General features: G+C 37.6%; 1 protein-coding gene across 2 annotated transcripts in view; it reads left to right on the top strand.

The window, feature by feature from the left end:
- TGFB1I1 (transforming growth factor beta 1 induced transcript 1) overlaps nt 1-14940 on the top strand; it is a 475461-nt gene that overhangs the window by 442731 nt on the left and 17790 nt on the right. The gene's annotated exons all lie outside the window — the stretch shown is intronic.

Below are 14940 nucleotides of genomic sequence, written 5' to 3'. Positions count from 1 at the left end.
CACACACAGAATCACATGTACACATTTATACAGATACACACACAGAATCACATGTACACATTTATACAGACACACACACACACAGAATCACATGTACACATTTATACAGACACACACAAAGAATCACATGTACACATTTATACAGACACACACACAGAATCACATGTACACATTTATACAGACACACGCACAGAATCACATGTACACATTTATACAGACAAATACACGCACAGAATGACATGTACACATTTATACAGACACACATACACACTGAATCACATGTACACAATTATACACACACACACAGAATCACATGTACACATTTATACAGACACACACACAGAATCACATGTACACATTTGTACAGAGACACGCACAGAATCACATGTACACATTTGTACAGAGACACGCACAAAATCACATGTACACATTTATACACACACACAGAATCACATGTACACATTTATACACACACACAGAATCACATGTACACATTTATACAGACACACACACAGAATCACATGTACACATTTATACAGACACACACACACACAGAATCACATGTACACATTTATAGAGACACACACACAGAATCACATGTACACATTTATAGAGACACACACACACAGAATCACATGTACACATTTATACAAACACACACGCAGAATCACATGTACACATTTATAGAGACACACACACAGAATCACATGTACACATTTATACAGACACACACACACAGAATCACATGTACACATTTATACAGACACACACAGAATCACATGTACACATTTATACAGACACACACAGAATCACATGTACACATTTATACAGACACACACACAATCACATGTACACATTTATACAGACACACACACAGAATCACATGTACACATTTATAGAGACACACACACACACACAGAATCACATGTACACATTTATACAGACACACACACACACAGAATCACATGTACACATTTATACAGACACACACAGAATCAGATGTACACATTTATACAGACACACACACAGAATCAGATGTACACATTTATACAGACACACACGAACAGAATCACATGTACACATTTATACAGACACACACACACACACACACAGAATCACATGTACACATTTATACAGACACACACACAGAATCACATGTACACATTTATACAGACACACACAGAATCATATGTACCCATTTATACAGACACACACAGAATCATATGTGCACATTTATACAGACACACACACAGAATCACATGTACACATTTATACAGACATACACAGAATCACATGTACTGTACACATTTATACAGACACACACACACAGAATCACATGTACACATTTATACAGACACACATACACGCAGAATCACATGTACACATTTATACAGACACACACACACACAGAATCACATGTACACATTTATACAGACACACAGAATCACATGTACACATTTATACAAACACACACACACACACAGATTCACATGTACACATTTATACAGACACACACACACAGAATCACATGTACACATTTATACAGACACACACACACACACAGAATTACATGTACACATTTATACAGACACACACACAGAATCACATGTACACATTTATACAGACACACACACACAGAATCACATGTACACATTTATACAGACACACACACACACACAGAATTACATGTACACATTTATACAGACACACACACAGAATCACATGTACACATTTATACAGACACACGCACAGAATCCCATTTATACAAACACACACGCAGAATCACATGTACACATTAATACAGACACACACACACACAGAATCACATGTACACATTTATAGACACACACACAGAATCACATCTACACATTTATAGATACACACACAGAATCACATGTACACATTTATAGACACACACACAGAATCACATGTACACATTTATAGATACACACACAGAATCAAATGTATACATTTATACAGACACACACACACACAGAATCACATGTACACATTTATAGACACACACACAGAATCACATGTACACATTTGTAGACACACACACACACAGAATCACATGTACACATTTATACAGACAGACACGCACAGAATCACATGTACACATTTATACAGACACACACAGAATCACATGTACACATTTATACACACACGCACAGAATCACATGTACACATTTATACACACACGCACAGAATCACATGTACACATTTATACAGATACACACACAGAATCACATGTACACATTTATACAGACACACACACACACACACAGAATTACATGTACACATTTATACAGACACACATACACGCAGAATCACATGTACACATTTGTACAGAGACACGCACAGAATCACATGTACACATTTGTACAGACACACATATACGCAGAATCACATGTACACATTTGTACAGAGACACGCACAGAATCACATGTACACATTTGTACAGACACACACACAGAATCACATGTACACATTTATACACACACACACAGAATCACATGTACACATTTATACACACACACACAGAATCACATGTACACATTTGTACAGACACACAGACAGAATCACATGTACACATTTATACAGACACACACAGAATCACATGTACACATTTATACACACACACAGAATCACATGTACACATTTGTACAGACACACACACAGAATCACATGTACACATTTATACAGACACACACACAGAATCACATGTACACATTTATACACACACACAGAATCACATGTACACATTTGTACAGACACACACACAGAATCACATGTACACATTTATACAGACACACATACACGCAGAATCACATGTACACATTTATACAGACACACACAGAATCACATGTACACATTTATACAGACACACATACACGCAGAATCACATGTACACATTTATACAGACACACACAGAATCCCATGTACACATTTATACAGACACACATACACGCAGAATCACATGTACACATTTATACAGACACACACGCACATAATCACATGTACACATTTATACAGACACACACAGAATCACATGTACACATTTATACAGACACACACACAGAATCACATGTACACATTTATAGAGACACACACACACAGAATCACATGTACACATTTATAGAGACACACACACAGAATCACATGTACACATTTATACAGACACACACACAGAATCACATGTACACATTTATACACACACACACACAGAATCACATGTACACATTTATACAGACACACATACACACTGAATCACATGTACACATTTATACACACACACACAGAATCACATGTACACATTTATACAGACACACACACTGAATCACATGTACACATTTATACACACACACACAGAATCACATGTACACATTTATACAGACACACACAGAATCACATGTACACATTTGTACAGACACACACACAGAATCACATGTACACATTTATACAGACACACACAGAATCACATGTACACATTTATACAGACACACACACACAGAATCACATGTACACATTTATACAGACACACACACACACACAGAATTACATGTACACATTTATACAGACACACACACAGAATCACATGTACACATTTATACAGACACACACACACAGAATCACATGTACACATTTATACAGACACACACACACACACAGAATTACATGTACACATTTATACAGACACACACACAGAATCACATGGACACATTTATACAGACACACGCACAGAATCCCATTTATACAAACACACACGCAGAATCACATGTACACATTAATACAGACACACACACACACAGAATCACATGTACACATTTATAGACACACACACAGAATCACATCTACACATTTATAGATACACACACAGAATCAAATGTATACATTTATACAGACACACACACACACAGAATCACATGTACACATTTATAGACACACACACAGAATCACATGTACACATTTGTAGACACACACACACACAGAATCACATGTACACATTTATACAGACAGACACGCACAGAATCACATGTACACATTTATACAGACACACACAGAATCACATGTACACATTTATACACACACGCACAGAATCACATGTACACATTTATACACACACGCACAGAATCACATGTACACATTTATACAGATACACACACAGAATCACATGTACACATTTATACAGACACACACACACACACACAGAATTACATGTACACATTTATACAGACACACATACACGCAGAATCACATGTACACATTTGTACAGAGACACGCACAAAATCACATGTACACATTTGTACAGACACACATATACGCAGAATCACATGTACACATTTGTACAGAGACACGCACAGAATCACATGTACACATTTGTACAGACACACACACAGAATCACATGTACACATTTATACACACACACAGAATCACATGTACACATTTATACACACACACACAGAATCACATGTACACATTTGTACAGACACACAGACAGAATCACATGTACACATTTATACAGACACACACAGAATCACATGTACACATTTATACACACACACAGAATCACATGTACACATTTGTACAGACACACACACAGAATCACATGTACACATTTATACAGACACACACACAGAATCACATGTACACATTTATACACACACACAGAATCACATGTACACATTTGTACAGACACACACACAGAATCACATGTACACATTTATACAGACACACATACACGCAGAATCACATGTACACATTTATACAGACACACACAGAATCACATGTACACATTTATACAGACACACATACACGCAGAATCACATGTACACATTTATACAGACACACACAGAATCCCATGTACACATTTATACAGACACACATACACGCAGAATCACATGTACACATTTATACAGACACACACGCACATAATCACATGTACACATTTATACAGACACACACAGAATCACATGTACACATTTATACAGACACACACACAGAATCACATGTACACATTTATAGAGACACACACACACAGAATCACATGTACACATTTATAGAGACACACACACAGAATCACATGTACACATTTATACAGACACACACACAGAATCACATGTACACATTTATACACACACACACACAGAATCACATGTACACATTTATACAGACACACATACACACTGAATCACATGTACACATTTATACACACACACACAGAATCACATGTACACATTTATACAGACACACACACTGAATCACATGTACACATTTATACACACACACACAGAATCACATGTACACATTTATACAGACACACACAGAATCACATGTACACATTTGTACAGACACACACACAGAATCACATGTACACATTTATACAGACACACACAGAATCACATGTACACATTTATACAGACACACATACACGCAGAATCACATGTACACATTTATACAGACACACACGCACATAATCACATGTACACATTTATACAGACACACACACAGAATCACATGTACACATTTATAGAGACACACACACAGAATCACATGTACACATTTATAGAGACACACACACAGAATCACATGTACACATTTATACAGACACACAGGGGGGTAGTTATCAAGCCGTCTACTTTTCTGGCTTCGCCGGCCCAATACGTCCGCCTAAGCTCGCCTACCTTCGCCGCCGCGGACCTTGAATACGTTCGCCTAAGTTATCAAATAAAGCTGTCAAAAAGCCGCGGGGCGATGAGCAGTGGACTGTGACAGTTATCACTCATCCGATCTCGCTGCCCTTCGGCTTTTTCCCAGCTTTATTGCTAGCCTGTCACTAAGCACTCACACTAAACTACACTGTTCTACCCCCTTTACCGGCACCCCCGGAGCCCCCCGCAGCTAAATAAAGTTACTAACCCCTAAACCGCCGCTCCTAGACCCCGCCGCAACTCTTATAAATGTATTAACCTCTAAACCGCCGCTACCTAGTAACCCCTATCCTGCCCCCCCTACACCGTAGCCACCTATAATAAATTTATTAACCCCTAATCTGCCCCCCCTACACCGTAGCCACCTATAATAAATTTATTAACCCCTATCCTGCCCCCCACTACAGAATCACATGTACACATTTATAGATACACACACAGAATCAAATGTATACATTTATACAGACACACACACACACAGAATCACATGTACACATTTATAGACACACACACAGAATCACATGTACACATTTGTAGACACACACACACACAGAATCACATGTACACATTTATACAGACAGACACACACAGAATCACATGTACACATTTATACAGACACACACAGAATCACATGTACACATTTATACACACACGCACAGAATCACATGTACACATTTATACGCACAGAATCACATGTACACATTTATACAGATACACACACAGAATCACATGTACACATTTATACAGACACACACACACACACAGAATTACATGTACACATTTATACAGACACACATACACGCAGAATCACATGTACACATTTGTACAGAGACACGCACAGAATCACATGTACACATTTGTACAGACACACATATACGCAGAATCACATGTACACATTTGTACAGAGACACGCACAGAATCACATGTACACATTTGTACAGACACACACACAGAATCACATGTACACATTTATACACACACACACAGAATCACATGTACACATTTATACACACACACACAGAATCACAAGTACACATTTGTACAGACACACAGACAGAATCACATGTACACATTTATACAGACACACACAGAATCACATGTACACATTTATACACACACACACACAGAATCACATGTACACATTTATACAGACACACACACAGAATCACATGTACACATTTATACACACACACACAGAATCACATGTACACATTTATACAGACACACACACAGAATCACATGTACACATTTATACAGACACACACACAGAATCACATGTACACATTTATACAGACACACACACAGAATCACATGTACACATTTATACACACACACAGAATCACATGTACACATTTGTACAGACACACACACAGAATCACATGTACACATTTATACAGACACACATACACGCAGAATCACATGTACACATTTATACAGACACACACAGAATCACATGTACACATTTATACAGACACACATACACGCAGAATCACATGTACACATTTATACAGACACACACAGAATCCCATGTACACATTTATACAGACACACATACACGCAGAATCACATGTACACATTTATACAGACACACACGCACATAATCACATGTACACATTTATACAGACACACACAGAATCACATGTACACATTTATACAGACACACACACAGAATCACATGTACACATTTATAGAGACACGCACACACAGAATCACATGTACACATTTATACAGACACACACACAGAATCACATGTACACATTTATACAGACACACACACAGAATCACATGTACACATTTATACAGACACACACACAGAATCACATGTACACATTTATACAGACACACACAGAATCACATGTACACATTTGTACAGACACACACACAGAATCACATGTACACATTTATACAGACACACACAGAATCACATGTACACATTTATACAGACACACATACACGCAGAATCACATGTACACATTTATACAGACACACACACAGAATCACATGTACACATTTATACAGACACACACACAGAATCACATGTACACATTTATAGAGACACGCACACACAGAATCACATGTACACATTTATAGAGACACACACACAGAATCACATGTACACATTTATACAGACACACAGGGGGGTAGTTATCAAGCCGTCTACTTTTCTGGCTTCGCCGGCCCAATACGTCCGCCTAAGCTCGCCTACCTTCGCCGCCGCGGACCTTGAATACGTTCGCCTAAGTTATCAAATAAAGCTGTCAAAAAGCCGCGGGGCGATGAGCAGTGGACTGTGACAGTTATCACTCATCCGATCTCGCTGCCCTTCGGCTTTTTCCCAGCTTTATTGCTAGCCTGTCACTTAGCACTCACACTAAACTACACTGTTCTACCCCCTATACCGGCACCCCCGGAGCCCCCCGCAGCTAAATAAAGTTACTAACCCCTAAACCGCCGCTCCTAGACCCCGCCGCAACTCTTATAAATGTATTAACCTCTAAACCGCCGCTACCTAGTAACCCCTATCCTGCCCCCCCTACACCGTAGCCTCCTATAATAAATTTATTAACCCCTAATCTGCCCCCCCTACACCGTAGCCACCTATAATAAATTTATTAACCCCTATCCTGCCCCCCACTACGCCGCCGCCACTGTAATAAAATTATTAACCCCTAACCCTAACGCCCCCCTAACTTAAATATTAATTAAATAAATCTAAATAAATTAACTCTTATTAACTAAATGAATCCTATTTAAAACTAAATACTTACCTTTAAAATAAACCCTAATATAGCTACAATATAAATAATAATAATAATTATATTCTAGCTATTTTAGGATTTATATTTATTTTACAGGTAACTTTCAATTTATTTTAACCATGTCCAATAACTATTAAATAGTTATTAACTATTTAATAGCTTACCTAGCTAAAATAAAGAGAAATGTACCTGTTAAATAAATCCTAACCTAAGTTACAATTACACCTAACACTACACTATACTTTAATAAATTATTCCTATTTAAAAATAAATACTTACCTGTAAAATAAACCCTAAGATAGCTACAATGTAATTAATAATTATATTATAGCTATCTTAGGATTTATATTTATTTTACAGGTAACTTTGTATTTATTTTAGCTAGTTAGAATAGTTATTAAATAGTTATTAACTATTTAATAACTACCTAGCTAAAAGAAATACAAAATTACATGTAAAATAAATCCTAACCTAAGTTACAATTAAACCTAATACTACACTATCATTAAATTAACTAAATAAACTACATACAAATAACTACAATTAAATACAATTACATAAACTAACTAAAGTACCAAAAATAAAAAAAGCTAAGTTACAAAAAATAAAAAAATAAGTTACAAACATGTTAAAAAAATTACAACCATTTTAAGCTACTTACACCTAATCTAAGCCCCCTAATAAAATAACAAACCCCCCAAAATAAAAAAAATCCCTACCCTATTCTAAATTAAATAAATTTCAAAGCTCTTTTACCTTACCAGCCCTTAAAAGGGCCATTTGTGGGGGCATGCCCCAAAAAGTTCAGCTCTTTTGCCTGTAAAAGAAAAATACAACCCCCCCCCAACATTAAAACCCACCACCTACATACCCCTAATCTAACCCAAACCCCCCTTACAAAAACCTAACACTAATCCCCTGAAGATCATCCTACCTTGAGTCGTCTTCACTCAGCCGAGCCACCGATGGAACTGAAGAGGACATCCGGAGCGGAAGAAGTTAATCCTCCAAGCGGCGCTGAAGAAATCTTCCATCCGATGAAGTCATCATCCAGGCGGCGCTGAAGAAGTCTTCGATCCGGCCGATGTCATCTTCAAAGAGGCGCTGAAGAGGTCTTCTATCCGGGGCGAAGTCATCTTCCAAGCCGGGTCTTGAATCTTCCTTCCGCCGACGCGGAACCACCTTCTTCACCGACGGACTACGACGAATGACGGCTCCTTTAAGGGACATCATCCAAGATGGCGTCCCCTCAATTCCGATTGGCTGATAGGATTCTATCAGCCAATCGGAATTAAGGTAGGAAAATCTGATTGGCTGATGGAATCAGCCAATCAGATTCAAGTTCAATCCGATTGGTTGATCCAATCAGCCAATCAGATTGAGCTCGCATTCTATTGGCTGATCGGAACAGCCAATAGAATGCGAGCTCAATCTGAAGGAAGGAAGATTCAAGACCCGGCTTGGAAGATGACTTCGCCCGGATAGAAGACCTCTTCAGCGCCTCTTTGAAGATGACATCGGCCGGATCGAAGACTTCTTCAGCGCCGCCTGGATGATGACTTCATCGGATGGAAGATTTCTTCAGCGCCGCTTGGAGGATTAACTTCTTCCGCTCCGTTTGTCCTCTTCAGTTCCATCGGTGGCTCGGCTGAGTGAAGACGACTCAAGGTAGGATGATCTTCAGGGGATTAGTGTTAGGTTTTTGTAAGGGGGGTTTGGGTTAGATTAGGGGTATGTGGGTGGTGGGTTTTAATGTTGGGGGGGGGGTTGTATTTTTCTTTTACAGGCAAAAGAGCTGAACTTTTTGGGGCATGCCCCCACAAATGGCCCTTTTAAGGGCTGGTAAGGTAAAAGAGCTTTGAAATTTATTTAATTTAGAATAGGGTAGGGATTTTTTTTATTTTGGGGGGGTTTGTTATTTTATTAGGGGGCTTAGATTAGGTGTAAGTAGCTTAAAATTGTTGTAATATTTTTAACATGTTTGTAACTTATTTTTTTATTTTTTGTAACTTAGCTTTTTTTATTTTTTGTACTTTAGTTAGTTTATGTAATTGTATTTAATTGTAGTTATTTGTATGTAGTTTATTTAGTTAATTTAATGATAGTGTAGTATTAGGTTTAATTGTAACTTAGGTTAGGATTTATTTTACAGGTAATTTTGTATTTCTTTTAGCTAGGTAGTTATTAAATAGTTAATAACTATTTAATAACTATTCTAACTAGCTAAAATAAATACAAAGTTACCTGTAAAATAAATATAAATCCTAAGATAGCTATAATATAATTATTAATTACATTGTAGCTATCTTAGGGTTTATTTTACAGGTAAGTATTTATTTTTAAATAGGAATAATTTATTAAAGTATAGTGTAGTGTTAGGTGTAATTGTAACTTAGGTTAGTTTTTATTTTACAGGTACATTTCTCTTTATTTTAGCTAGGTAAGCTATTAAATAGTTAATAACTATTTAATAGTTATTGGACATGGTTAAAATAAATTGAAAGTTACCTGTAAAATAAATATAAATCCTAAGATAGCTAGAATATAATTATTATTTATATTGTAGCTATATTAGGGTTTATTTTAAAGGTAAGTATTTAGTTTTAAATAGGATTCATTTAGTTAATAAGAGTTTATTTATTTAGATTTATTTAATTAATATTTAAGTTAGGGGGGCGTTAGGGTTAGGGTTAGACTTAGGTTTAGGGGTTAATAATTTTATTACAGTGGCGGCGGCGTAGTGGGGGGCAGGATAGGGGTTAATAAATTTATTATAGGTGGCGACGGTGTAGGGGGGGCAGATTAGGGGTTAATAAATTTATTATAGGTGGCGACGGTGTAGGGGGGCAGGATAGGGGTTAATACATTTAATATAGGTTGCGGTGGGTTCAGGGAGCGGCGGTTTAGGGGTTAATACATTTATTATAGTTGCGGTGGGCTCCGGGAGCGGCGGTTTAGGGGTTAATATGTATAGAGTAGCTTGCGGTGGGCTCCGGGAGCGGCGGTTTAGGGGGTAATAACTTTATTTAGTTGCGGCGGTGTAGGGGGGGTCAGATTAGCGGTGTTTAGACTCGGGGTACATGTTAGGGTGTTAGGTGTAGACAGCTCCCATAGGAATCAATGGGATGTCTGTCAGCAGCGAACTTGTACTTTCGCTATGGTCAGACTCCCATTGATTCCTATGGGATCCGCCGCCTCCAGGCTGGCGCTTTGAAAACCAGGTGGGCCGTAAAAGTGCCGAGCGTACCTGCTAGTTTTTTGATAACTAGCAAAAGTAGTGAGATTGTGCCGCACTTGTGTGCGGAACATCTGGAGTGACGTAAGAATCGATCTGTGTCGGACTGAGTCCGGCGGATCGAAGTTTACGTCACAAAATTCTACTTTTGCCGGTCTCGAGCCTTTGATAACTAAGGCGAATCAGCCGTGCCACAAATACGCTGTGGAATTCCAGCGTATTTGAGGTTGACGGCTTGATAACTAGGCCCCACACACAGAATCACATGTACACATTTATACAGACACACACACACAGAATCACATGTACACATTTATAGAGACACACACACACACAGAATCACATGTACACATTTATACACACACACACAGAATCACATGTACACATTTATACAGACACACACACAGAATCACATGTACACATTTATACAGACACACAGAATCACATGTACACATTTATAGACACACACACAGAATCCCATGTACACATTTATACAGACACACACAGAATCACATGTACACATTTATACACACACACACACAGAATCACATGTACACATTTATACAGACACACACACACAGAATCACATGTACACATTTATACAGACACACACACACACACACACAGAATCACATGTACACATTTATACAGACACACACACAGAATCACATGTACACATTTATACAGACACACACAGAATCACATGTACACATTTATACAGACACACACACACACAGAATCACATGTACACATTTATACAGACACACACACACACACAGAATCACATATACACATTTATACAGACACACACACACACAGAATCACATACACACATTTATACAGACACACACACACACAGAATCACATGTACACATTTATACAGACACACACAGAATCACATGTACACATTTATACAGACACACATACACGCAGAATCACATGTACACATTTATACAGACACACACGCACAGAATGACATGTACACATTTATACAGACACATACACGCACAGAATGACATGTACACATTTATACAGACACACATACACACTGAATCACATGTACACATTTATACACACACACACAGAATCACATGTACACATTTATACAGACACACACACTGAATCACATGTACACATTTATACATACACACACACAGAATCACATGTACACATTTATACACACACACAGAATCACATGTACACATTTGTACAGACACACACACAGAATCACATGTACACATTTATACAGACACACATACACGCAGAATCACATGTACACATTTATACAGACACACATACACGCAGAATCACATGTACACATTTATACAGACACACACGCACAAAATCACATGTCCACATTTATACAGACACACACACGCACAGAATCACATGTACACATTTATACACACACACACAGAATCACATATACACATTTATACAGACACACACACACAGAATCACATGTACACATTTATACAGACACACACACGCACAGAATCACATGTTCACATTTATAGAGACACACACACACAGAATCACATGTACACATTTATACAGACACACACACAGAATCACATGTACACATTTGTAGACACACACAGAATCACATGTACACATTTATACAGACACACACGCACAGAATCACATGTACACATTTATACAGACACACACACAGAATCACATGTACACATTTATACAGACACACACACAGAATCACATGTACACATTTATACAGACACACACACAGAATCACATGTACACATTTATACAGATACACACACAGAATCACATGTACACATTTATACAGACACACACACACACAGAATCACATGTACACATTTATACAGACACACACAAAGAATCACATGTACACATTTATACAGACACACACACAGAATCACATGTACACATTTATACAGACACACGCACAGAATCACATGTACACATTTATACAGACAAATACACGCACAGAATGACATGTACACATTTATACAGACACACATACACACTGAATCACATGTACACATTTATACACACACACACAGAATCACATGTACACATTTATACAGACACACACACAGAATCACATGTACACATTTGTACAGAGACACGCACAGAATCACATGTACACATTTGTACAGAGACACGCACAAAATCACATGTACACATTTATACACACACACAGAATCACATGTACACATTTATACAGACACACACACAGAATCACATGTACACATTTATACAGACACACACACAGAATCACATGTACACATTTATAGAGACACACACACAGAATCACATGTACACATTTATAGAGACACACACACACAGAATCACATGTACACATTTATACAAACACACACGCAGAATCACATGTACACATTTATAGAGACACACACACAGAATCACATGTACACATTTATACAGACACACACACACAGAATCACATGTACACATTTATACAGACACACACAGAATCACATGTACACATTTATACAGACACACACACAGAATCACATGTACACATTTATACAGACACACACACAATCACATGTACACATTTATACAGACACACACACAGAATCACATGTACACATTTATAGAGACACACACACACAGAATCACATGTACACATTTATACAGACACACACACACAGAATCACATGTACACATTTATACAGACACACACAGAATCAGATGTACACATTTATACAGACACACACACAGAATCAGATGTACACATTTATACAGACACACACGAACAGAATCACATGTACACATTTATACAGACACACACACACACACACACACACAGAATCACATGTACACATTTATACAGACACACACACAGAATCACATGTACACATTTATACAGACACACACAGAATCATATGTACCCATTTATACAGACACACACAGAATCATATGTGCACATTTATACAGACACACACACAGAATCACATGTACACATTTATACAGACATACACAGAATCACATGTACTGTACACATTTATACAGACACACACACACAGAATCACATGTACACATTTATACAGACACACATACACGCAGAATCACATGTACACATTTATACAGACACACACACACACAGAATCACATGTACACATTTATACAGACACACAGAATCACATGTACACATTTATACAAACACACACACACAGATTCACATGTACACATTTATACAGACACACACACACAGAATCACATGTACAC

This window comes from Bombina bombina, chromosome 11 (assembly GCF_027579735.1).
Source record: "Bombina bombina isolate aBomBom1 chromosome 11, aBomBom1.pri, whole genome shotgun sequence".
Lineage (NCBI taxonomy): Eukaryota > Metazoa > Chordata > Amphibia > Anura > Bombinatoridae > Bombina > Bombina bombina.
The sequence above is the reverse complement of the archived record's forward strand: the minus strand, read 5'-3'. Positions and strand labels throughout refer to the sequence as shown.